At 44.4% G+C, this 12,177-nt stretch overlaps 1 pseudogene; it reads left to right on the top strand.

Annotated features, from left to right (window-relative positions):
- The first annotated feature begins 1,830 nt into the window (after positions 1–1,830).
- On the top strand, positions 1,831–11,076 carry LOC123110414 (serine/threonine-protein kinase tricornered-like; annotated as a pseudogene).
- The last annotated feature ends 1,101 nt before the right edge of the window (positions 11,077–12,177 follow it).

The raw sequence follows: 12,177 nt of genomic DNA, 5'->3' as shown, positions 1-12,177 counted from the left end.
ATGACACTGGGGCTTTTATACAAAAGATTCTTTTGGAAGAGTTTATACATAAGAATTGCGGTGCTGGATGTAAATACATCAAAGTTGTTATAGTAAAGTATATAAGGTGCAATTATTCCCGTAGCTTTTTATCGAAAGAATATGAAGAACCTATGGAGGGCGAGGCTTGAGTTAATATTAGATTTCTACATAACATAAGTGCATAGTTACAGTGAGATCATATGGAGGGTGAGGTGTGAATATTACATTCCTACATAAGACCAACGCATAGTTGCAACGATAAAAGTGTGCCATAAGCTTCATTGAGCCATTTGGCTATTGAAATGATATAAACAAGACATTCACGTCGGATGTAAAAAGGGTAATAATAAACTAAACATGTGATCCAGTGAACGTAAGCAACTACATTAAAGGAGAAGAAATCGTGAATGTTCTTACATTGTTTGTGGGACAATTATCTGGGCAATACATGTCGAGGGCTCCAGGTAAATTGCCCACTTTAGAAAAACATGACGACAATTCAAAATCTACATGATTTCACAAATTGTATGTCTACCTCCTTTGCTCTAACTATAATGTCAACTCTCATTGTTGGTCACTATCACCAAAAAGAAGGCTCGAAGAGCAAAAGGACGGCACGAAAAATTGGTTGTATAATGTGTGAAGTAGAAAACACCGAAAACCTACTACATGATGATGCACTTGGTGCGGGGCAGCTATGATTTTTTAAATGGTTAAAGCCATTTAATAGGCGTGGGTTCTCATGTTCTAAGACACAATGTGTTTTGAGAAATTATAAGCATGATGATTATAGTTTTAGGGAGCGAATATGCAAAGATCACATACTACTACTAGTGCACCTTTCAAATAAAGTTCAGGTTTATAGGGAAAGAAAACAAATGTGACATCCTGGTCCACAGGCAACAATGCCACGTAACCGGCTATACTTCTCTTATCATACTTTCTCTTAGGGTGCTTTTAGGGTGACATTCATGGACACCGCCAAATACAAACACCACATCAACATGAAGCATCACTAGAGGTAAAAACATGAAAAGTGTTTTAGTCAAGTATATATGATGTAATTGTTCCCATATCTCTTATGAAAAAATGAGGACAACCCATGGAGGGTGAGGCGTGAATATAGGTTTCTACATAACATCGATGCATAGTTGCAAGGGGAAAAAGAGAACACAAACGTTATTGGGTCATTTTTTAATAACTGCACCACTCGGAATGATATAAATCAAGAAATTTTCACATTGGACATAAAAAGGGTAATAAGCAGCTAGACATGAGATACACTAAACGTCTAGACCTAAGCAACCACATTAAAGGACAAGAAAGTGCATATTCTTACATCATTTGCAGGACAACGATCCGATGGACACCATGTACTACATTGTCCAACATGAAAAAACATTCCGCCAATTCAAAATCTACATGATTTTGCAATTTATGTGTTTACCTCCTATGCTATAAGTGTAATGCCAACTCTTGTTGTTGGTCACTATCACCGGAGAGAGAGAGAGAGAGAGAGAGAGAGAGAGAGAGAGAGAGAGAGAGAGAGAGAGAGTAGTGGGTCCTATATAGATGGAAGGAGGGAGTAGTCGATCTCGATAGTTAAATTTACGGTCAAATTTAAATCTCGAAAATCATGGGCGCAGTACATTGTGGAAGGAAGGAGTAGAAAACATTCCCCCGCAAAAAAAGAGAGGAGTAGAAAACATTGAAAAACTGCAGTTGCCACTTTCACACCCGAATGAGCAAAACCCACATACTATTGCACTTCTTAAAATAACCCCGATATACCAGGGTCTTGGTAGGAAAAGCAAACAAAGGCGCGCCCTCCCAGTTCAACTCCACCACCTCCTCCACCCTCCTTCTCCAGGCTCCGCTTCGACTTGGAACGAAACAGTAAAACAAACCGCAACGAATCGGCGGCGGGTGCGCCGAATGCCGGTGGTGCCCGCGCCGCCTCTCCCCTCCCCGCCGCGCCCCACCGAATCGAAGCGGAATAGAACAACTCCACCGCGCGCCCACTTGACAAATTTCCTATCCGATTCGAATCGGCGCCGAGCTCGTGCTCCTGCTCGCGCCCGCCCCCGCCGCGCGCGCGCACTGGTCCAAACCCAACCCAACCCTAGCCCCCCACCATCCCCACCACCAGATCCGGAGATCCCGCGCGGACCCGGAGGCGAATCGGCGCCCACAATGGCGGGCCTAGTCGCGCCGCCCTGATCCCCCCCGACCCGGCTCGCCGCTTGCTCCCCCCCGCGCCGCCGATGGACTCCGCCCGGAGCTGGCTCCAGAAGCTGCAGAAGGACAAGGCCAGGCCGGGCGCGTCGCCCCTCGGCGCCGGGATGGCCGGGGACGACGAGGACGAGCCGGTCCTCTCCAGCGCCACCAAGCAGAAGGTGGAGGCCGCCAAGCAGTGCATCGAGAACCACTACAAGGCGCAGATGAGGTCGCTCCAGGAGCGCAAGGAGAGGTCAGTCGCTCGCTCGCTCGCTGCTCTCGCTGTCCCCGCGGATCACGTGGTCTGGTCTGGTGGATCGCCTGCTCAAGCGGGCTAGGATTCTGGCGTTGAATTGGCAATGTGTGAGAGTTCGGCTTGATCCCTGTGTGTCCTGGTGAGGAGGGATCAGATCAGTAGCGGCCAATTGGCTGGCGCCCTCCCTTTGTTGGTGTGAACTGATGATCACTGTCCTGGTCTCTTCTAAGCTGGCTGCATCATGGTGGAATTATGCTGACTTCACAATGGCGGATGTGTGTGAGTTGTGTTGGGATCCGGTGGGTGTCCTGGTGCAGAGGTATCAGATCAGTAGCCACGAATGGCACCCTGTTTAGTCGATTCGTTGCGCACTCCATTTGTTTGCCGTGATCTGTGTCCAAGGCTTATCTAAGCTGGCTGCGTCATGGTGGCATTGTGCTACCGACTTCGCAACTCGCAGACTAGTCGTTGACTATTGAATGCGGCGCTGGCGTTACTGCGCCTGGTGCTTATGATGCATATGTCTAATTTTGGATGTGCTGCATGGCATGTGACCACCGCCGCCTAATTTTGGACGATAGGTGTATTCTTGCAATTCTATGGCTCTGCATTTAGTTTATGTGCTCCCTTGACGGTAGCATAACATTGCTACGATCCTGGTGGGAAAATGGTTAAAAATTTGGGATAACTAAAGATAACGCCACACTGCATGGCATTGCAGAAGTTGATATGTGTAGTTTTGTGGAGTAAAGTTAGGGCCGAAAGAGGTAAAGTAGTGCGTCACTTGGAGCAAAATAGGGTGGAAGCTGGTAATGGTGAAGCACTTCCTTTTTTGGACCAAAATTTAATGCGCCGATGGACCTAATTGTTGCTGGTGTGCTCTACATCTGAGTTTATATAAGTTATCTATAATAACGAGGTTACCATAATTGATAAGCGCCAGTAAATCAATGTCCATTTACTAGACTTAATTGGACCAGGAAACATTCAGAATAAAGATTGCCGTATATATACCTGTGCCTGTGGATCACGTGGTCTAGTGGATCACCTGCTGAGGAGGGCTAGGATTCTGGTGTTGAATTGGCAGTTTGTGTGAGTTGGGCTGGATCTGTGCGTGTTCTGGCACGGAGGTATGAATTAGCAGCCGCGAATTGACTCCCTGTTTGGTCGAGTAGTTGCGCCCTTGATTTGTTGGTTGTAATCTGTGCCCTAGTCTCTTCCAAGCTGGCTGTGTCATGGTGGAGTTGTGCTGCCGTGTCAGGTCTACAGCACCTGCAGTCTCTGTTTCTTCAGTTAACAAGATGAAGTTCAGCCAACGGCTACGATAAATAATGGCGAGAAGGATCCAATGGCTCTCTCCCTCCCTGTTACCTGATGCGCTGTGTACTTTCCTATTGTCGCACTGTAGCTTTATTCCGTTTTCGTAGCTGGCTATAAGATGCCAGGGACGGGGCTGTAAAGAATCACTCCTGAATGTGAGATCTCTCTCAACAAACACATACAACATATACCATATAGAGATGAATATTCCTCTGCACATACTGTTTTCCTCTGCGTTTAATGTGAGATCTCTCTCAACAAACACATACAACATATACCCTAATTCCTAGTTCAACCCCTCTGATCCACAACTGGGCATGACATGCCGACTTCACAACTCGCATAGTAGTAGTTACTGTTGACTATTGCATGTGGTCCTGCCATCGCCATACTAGTATGCGCCTGGTGCTTAGGATGCAGACGTCTAATTTTGGATGTGTTGAATGGCATGTGACAGCCGCCGCCTAATTTTGGACAGGGAGGTGAATTCTTGCAATTCTATGGCTGTGCATTTAATTAGTGTTAGTGTTACCAAACTTGATATAAGTTAGTTTTTTACGTCAGCATAATATTGCTAGGATTGTGGAGGGAAAATGATTATAATGTTGGGATAAGCCAAGATAAAGCTGCACTACATAGCAATGCAGAAGTTGGTGTGCATAGCTGTAGTGCTGTGCAGTAAAAATAGGGTCGAAGTAGGTAAGGTCGGTGTGTCACTTGGACAAAAATAAGGTGGAGGCTTCTGGTAAATGGTTTATCGCCTCCTGTTTTTGGTATATTCTACACCAAAGTTTACACAAGTATTCTATAATAATTGCATTTATTTATTGAACCAGGAAGCATACAATATAAATGTTGCTGTATATATTCCTTAAATTGTTCTTTCACACAATGCCCATACAATCTATTGTACTTGATGAAAGCAATGCATTATGATGCTATCAATTTTGGGAACTATGCTCGAAGTTGGTAAAGGAAGATGGCATGCAAGAAATATCTCTAGCGTAAAGCGTACAGAGGCCTTTATAGCCATAGTCTGTGCTTGTCTGCTTTTATTCTCCTGTGACCTGCCGGCGAAACCGCTTTATGTTGGTTTTGTGTCTTAGCATGGTTTGCATGTCACTGAGTGTCTGTTCTTGACTTCTTATTTGGTGCCATCCATCATTGCATCTTAATATATGGTTATGTTGTAGGCGTTGGATGCTGGAGAAGAAGCTTGCTGATGCTGATGTATCTGAAGAGGAGCAAAACAATATCCTGAAGGATTTAGAAAAAAAGGAGACAGAATACATGCGCCTAAGGAGGCACAAAATGGGCGTTGATGATTTTGAATTGCTGACCATTATTGGGAGAGGTGCTTTTGGGGAGGTGACAAAGGCTCTTTTCTCTTTCTCAAGGAAATCTTTGTTCTCCGTACTTTGCTACTGCTTACCTCTGCTTTATACTGATATTCTGCAGGTGAGACTTTGTAGAGAAAAAGCTACATCCAATGTATATGCAATGAAAAAGCTCAAGAAGTCTGAAATGTTACGAAGAGGCCAGGTACTTCATGTGTGCTTACTTGAGTATTAAATCAGGCTGTATAGCAAAATGTTCCATTTTCTAATGTGTTCTTTCTAGGTTGAGCATGTGAGAGCTGAAAGGAACCTCCTTGCAGAAGTTGATAGTGCTTATATAGTTAAGCTCTACTGCTCATTCCAAGATGACGAGTTTCTGTACCTTGTTATGGAGTACCTTCCTGGTGGTGACATGATGACTCTGCTCATGCGCAAGGATACACTTACCGAGGACGAGTCTTCGTTTTACGTTGCAGAGACAATATTAGCAATTGAATCCATTCACAAGCATAACTATATTCATAGGTAAATGGTAATAGATTAACGCCATAAACTGTACAGTAACTGCAACTTGCAGTTTTCTTTTCGAAAAGGAGGATTTCCCCTGGCCTCTGCATCAAACGATGCACACAGCCACTGGTGCAACTTGCAGCTAACTCTTTGTTACATCTTTTCAGGGATATCAAGCCTGACAATTTATTGTTAGATCGAACTGGCCATCTGAAGCTTTCAGATTTCGGCCTATGCAAGCCTCTAGATAGTAGCAGCTTCCCAAATCTCACTGACCTTGACAGTGCAGCGGGAAATATCACCAATCCATCGGCAGATGGTGATAAGCCATTAAGTAGCGCTGCTGTTCCCAGGCGAACACAACAGGAACAACTATTGCATTGGCAGAAGAATCGCCGGATGTTGGTAAGTTATATACTTGCATGAAAGTAGAAACATTCCACTTATAACTTGTGTGGTGGACTGGTGGTTACTGTAACTCATACATTGACTAAGACTACTGTCCAGTAGACTAATACATTGGTTCCTACCATCTATCCACGTGCTGCTTAATTCTTATGCATCCCCTAGTTGGGAGTTCTAGGTCCAACAGTTTGCACACGAAAATTTCTTGCAGAATAGTCGTAACTCATAAAGAGGCAAGCATGGATAAAAGCATCCCACTCAATGCGTTCTCAACGTGAAACATACTGCATGAGTGATGAAAACCCATTCTAAGATTTTAATGCATATGAACCTGCGGCATTACACGGTGAAAATTGTATACAGCCTAACATGGAAATAAATTTCTCCAATGTATTAGCATATGAAATCTATTTAAATGGTAGAATGTTTAAATAAAGTTTTTAAGTAGACAACAAAGAGGGCATTTGTTTGACACCCAATAGCTGCTTTGTCTTAACTGAGTGTACCACCATTGCTCTGGCTCTGTAATATTTTACATGATATCACTGCCTTGGCTCTGCAATCAGTTATATATGTTGTTTACTGGAATTTCAGGCTTATTCAACTGTCGGTACACCTGATTACATTGCTCCGGAAGTCCTATTGAAGAAGGGATATGGAATGGAATGTGACTGGTTAGTTTTGTTCTTAACTTGTGCAATGCATGTCTAAATTATGATGTTTTCTTTCTCACATTTACATTTTATAGGTGGTCACTTGGGGCCATTATGTATGAGATGCTTGTGGGCTACCCACCATTTTATTCTGAAGATCCAATGTCAACATGTAGGAAGGTAAATTTGAATGGTGTTTTTACATCAATTATAGTGCCATGCGCTTTCATAAGAATTCTGCATTTGTATGTGAATTCTTGTTACCGCTGACTGGCCCAATTATGCAGATAGTAAATTGGAGAAGCCATCTTAAATTTCCTGAAGAGGCCAGACTTTCGCCAGAAGCTAAAGATCTAATTAATAAGCTATTATGTAATGTGGATCAGAGACTTGGGATGAAAGGAGCACATGAGATAAAGGTGAAAATCGTTCAGATTAATTGTTTTAACTTTGAGTTTTGAATTTTTAATCATTCGCCATCCTTCCTACAGGCTCATCCATGGTTTAAAAGCGTTGAATGGGAAAAGCTATATCAGATGGAAGCAGCTTTCATACCTGAAGTTATTGATGAGTTGGACACACAAAACTTTGAGAATTTTGAGGAGGTGAGTTGTTACTCTCAGGCTACTTAGGCTAGTCTGTAGTTCTCAAGTAGTCACCCCGGTATATGATAAGGTACCGAGATACCTATGAACCATGTTTCCGATAAATAAGACCTTATTCAAAAATAGTCCATCAGCATGAGAAATTGAGATCTACTTATCTGGGCAATAGATACCATAAGTTGGACTGTTGGAGTGCAGGTTATGCTAATGCTGGCCTGCTCTTGGTTGCGAAGGAGGCTTGTCAACATAGTGGTGGCAGTCAGGAGGGAATATGTGACAGTAGGTGAGAGTTGCCATTAGCTGGGCTTGATCAAGGAGGTGTTGGGCTGAACAACAGCTAAATGTTGGGAGGAAGGGAGGAGGCGATAATGGTGGAAGTGAGCTGACGCCGTCCGGCTTTAGCCCAAAGGAGGACGTGTCATCCGGTGGTGGCAGGATAGAGCAGGGCAGATAGAGGATTTACTTTAGGATTTATGGTGTGGATTTGGATTGACTTGGTTGGTAGTTGACTTCAGTTTGGGTTGGAAACTATACGCTATGCAGGCTAGTGCATGATCTGACAATGCAAAAAGATTGTTTTTTACACGAGAAAAACTTCGAATGGTGTAGATGCATGAATATTCTTTGATATTATTTTTTCTGGAGTGAACTGCCGGCTCTATGGATCAACATCACTCCAACAAACAACAAAATTATAATTACAACCGGTTTTCATGAACACATGAGCCACCTCATTAGCAGAACGATGGGCCTGCATTACTGCATTATTTGATAAGGGAACTTAGCTTGTGGCATCTGACTGAACCTGTAGGTGTTAATCATACTGGGGTCTTTTCAGGAATAGGTCAAAAGAATCAGTTCTACGTATTTGCAGTGAAACATGCTATGCTTCCTGTTTAGCTTATATTATGAAGAAAATATAATGTGAGATAGCGGGAAATGGTACATTGGCTGGTGCAATAGTATATTATCTTGGTTCTTGTAGTCTGTTCTATTCAAGGTGTACTGACGGTTTTGCATCTGGTAATTCTTCCAGGCTGCGCCTACCATGCAAACTTCATCAAAGGCAGGTCCTTGGAGAAAGGTACTCATTACAAAGATCAATTGAATACAATATCCTTTTGGTGTTCTGCGTTGTCAAAAGACCACCAGAGCATTTTTAGCGCATGTTTTCAGCGAAATGTTACCGCACCTAGAATTAAATTTTGATCCCTGATATTTTGTTCTCTAGCATTCCTTTCCTTTCACTACCTGATCTAGGTCCTGAGCCAATGTTCATTTGTGCAGATGCTTTCCTCCAAGGACATGAATTTTGTCGGTTATACTTACAAGAACTTTGAAATAGTGAATGATCCTGAACTTCCAGGAATAGGTTGGATATATTTCCTTTCCTGCTCACTTGTTTCTCGTCGTGTTCTTCGCAAAAAGTGGCTTGGACATATTTTTTGCACAATACATTATTTGTCATTTTTCTTTTTTGGCTTTGCAGCTGAATTAAAGAAGAAGAACAACAAACCAAAGCGACCAACCATCAAATCATTATTTGGTAATTTTTTCAGAGTCCTTGCTCTCTTAAGGTATTGGGTTCAAACAATGTCATAAACCCATAATATTAATGATTCATCCACTGACATCTGTGCAGAGTGTGCTGAAAGTGACGATCAGCCTGAAGGCAGTCTTTTGGGCCCATTGCCGCCTCAGCTAGAGTTGCCTGAGAGCCCCTCACCTCACTCCAGTATCTCCTCCGAAGATTCCCAAGCACAACACAGATAACAGGTGTGTGTTTTCTGGTACCCGTCTCCTGTAAACGGAAGCAGAAAAGCATAGGTGGATGTCAGTCTGCTCAAGTGGCTATTTTAAAGGGCAAATCTTAAGAGCATCTATAAGTCCGTGGAATTTGCTCTCGAGCAGCCGTTTGAGGTGCTCCAAGCCATTGTGTATGTTGGAGCTCCAGGTCATCCTGTACATTGTTACCTCATTTGTTTCCTGACGAATCCATAGTCCTCATACAGAGAGCCAGGCTATCTGCTGTAAATTCATGGACGGATCCTGTGCAGGGGATGAGGTTCGTTTCTTTCGCTGGAACATGTCATGGTATGCTGCCAGGTTTTTTTGGCGCAGAAATCTGCATTTCCGCATTCGCGTCGTGAGATTTGCGACAACGTAAAGAAGTTCTGAGGAACGAGCAACTTGTACCATCAAGGATACTCTGTAAGAGGATGCTCACTTTGCCATCTATATAGCTAAACTGTTCTTCAGTCTATATATGCAGTAACATTTTCATGTCAATGCACTGTTAACGCATGCATGGTTATGTCATTGAGCAAGCGGCTTGTGTACCTGAAACCGGTTGCTTGTACCATCAAGGATACTCTGTAAAAGGATGCTCACTTTGCCATCTACATATAGCTAAGCTGTTGTTCAGTCTATATCTGCAGTAACATTTTCATGTCAATGCACTGTTAACACATGCATGGTTATGTCCTTGGGCAGCAAGTGGCTTGTGTACCTGAAACGAGATCCGGTTGCTTGGAGCAGAGAGCACTGCTTTTACATGATCATTGTCTGTTCTCTCTTTGGTTATCTTAGCAACCAATCTTAGCCCTTAATTAATCACCACTAAACACAAGCTGTACTAATTAACCAACAACTTAATCCACTTAGCAGCGCATCAATGGATGATGGCCCCATGCAGGTCAAGCCCTACCTATACCTGCACTCTCATTAAGAACTAGGCCAACCCCCATGCAAGTGCGGTGAGAGCACTGATGGGCTACCTCACTTGCCTCCCGCGACGTGCCACCCTCCTCTAACCCCTCTCCACCAACACGACCCACACGTACGTACTACATCTGCACCTAATTAACCTCGCTCTCGGCCCGCGGATCAGATCATCCACCTCCCCGTCTGCTTTGGTCTGGTTTCCGCGCGCGTGCGTGCATGGACAGGCTGAGGAGCGTGGTGCTGCGCAGGTGCAAGAGCCTGTCGCGGGCGGGGAGCAGGCGGGCGTCGTCCTCCTCCAGCTCCTACAGCAACCTCCGCTCCATGTCCGCCAGGGACGACGTCGCCGGAGAAGACAGCCAGGCGGTGGCCGAGGGGGAGTCGGCGGTGGTGTTCGTGGGCAGCTCGCGCCGGCGGTACGTCATCAGCGCCAGGCACCTCCGCCACCCGCTGATCGCCGCGCTCATCGACGACGACGCCGGCGATGGCGACGCGAGGAATAGTAAGGAGCCGGTGGCCGTGAGGTGCGAGGTCGTGCTGTTCGACCACCTGCTGTGGATGCTCGACAACGCTGTCGACCTGCGCGCCGGCGCCGGTGGCGAGGACGACGCCGTCAGGGAGCTGGCCCAGCTCTACGCCACGTGCTAACCCAGTTGCAGGTGATCGACTCGTCGGTTGATATATAGTATACGATCAAGTGATCAACGATGCTGCATGAACCATGCGTGCTGGTAATAGTCCTCTCCGGATTTGATTGATTCTTTTTGTGTGCTCTTGCGCGAGATCTAAGATTCTCGGGCGCCAATGGGAAGATACATATACTTGGGTTCGTCCGTGTAGGCAGAGCTGCTTGATAGCTAATGGTTTTGTATTTGTTCTAGCTAATGGTTTTGTATTTGTTCTAGCCAATCACCGTACAACTTGTATTGTTGAGATGTGTATTTTTGCATTTAATTTTGTGTCATGGCGATCTAAAGCGTATGTAAAGAGGTCGTGCTCCTAAAGTAAATTATGTGTATACTTCCATTCCATTTCTTCTCTCATGACCCGTGATCAGTTTATATATGTAACAATATGTGGTCTCTTAGGTTAATTTCAGTAAAGACTAAATGAATTCACCAACATGTATAGCAACAAGAAGCAAAACCTACGATCTCCATGGTTGATGCGCGCAATGGTCACATTGCCTCCACTCATCCAACCGCGCAGCAAAACTTCATGACATAGTTGCAGATGGTGTACCACCGATGCGTTAGCGACTTCACATGGCGTTCATGGATGACGTGCATATCGTAAGGTGCGAAGTACTTTCGCTCATGAAATGAAGCATGCAAGTGTTGGAAATATGCCCTAGAGGCAATAATAAAAGGATTATTATATTTCTTTGTTCATGATAATTGTCTATTGTTCATGCTATAATTGTATTGTCCGGAAATCATAATACATGTGTGAATACATAGACCACAATATGTCCCTAGTAAGCCTCTAGTTGACTAGCTCGTTGATCAATAGATAGTCATGGTTTCCTGACTATGGACATGGGGATGTCATTGATAACGGGATCACATCATTAGGAGAATGATGTGATGGACAAGACCCAAACCTAAGCATAGCACAAAGATCGTGTAGTTCGTTTGCTAGAGCTTTTTCTGAATGTCAAGTATCATTCCTTAGACCATGAGATTATGCAACTCCCGGATGCCGTAGGAATGCTTTGGGTGTATCAAATGTCACAACGTAACTGGGTGACTATAAAGGTGCACTACAGGTATCTCCGAAAGTGTTTGTTGGGTTGGCATGAATCGAGACTGGGATTTGTCACTCCGTATGACGGAGAGGTATCTCTGGGCCCACTTGGTAAGACATCATCATAATGAGCTCAATGTGATCAAGGTGTTGTTCACGGGATGATGTGTTACGGGAACGAGTAAAGAGACTTGCCGGTAACGAGATTGAACAAGGTATCGGTATACCGACGATCGAATCTCGGGCAAGTATCGTACCGATAGACAAAGGGAATTGAGTACGGGATTGATTAAGTGCTCGACATCGTGGTTCATCCGATGAGATCATCGAGGAGCATGTGGGAGCCAACATGGGTATCCAGATCCCGCTGTTGGTTATTGACTGGA

This window comes from Triticum aestivum, chromosome 5B (genome assembly GCF_018294505.1).
Source record: "Triticum aestivum cultivar Chinese Spring chromosome 5B, IWGSC CS RefSeq v2.1, whole genome shotgun sequence".
Taxonomy (NCBI): domain Eukaryota; kingdom Viridiplantae; phylum Streptophyta; class Magnoliopsida; order Poales; family Poaceae; genus Triticum; species Triticum aestivum.
This window is presented reverse-complemented; position numbering and strand designations above follow the sequence as displayed.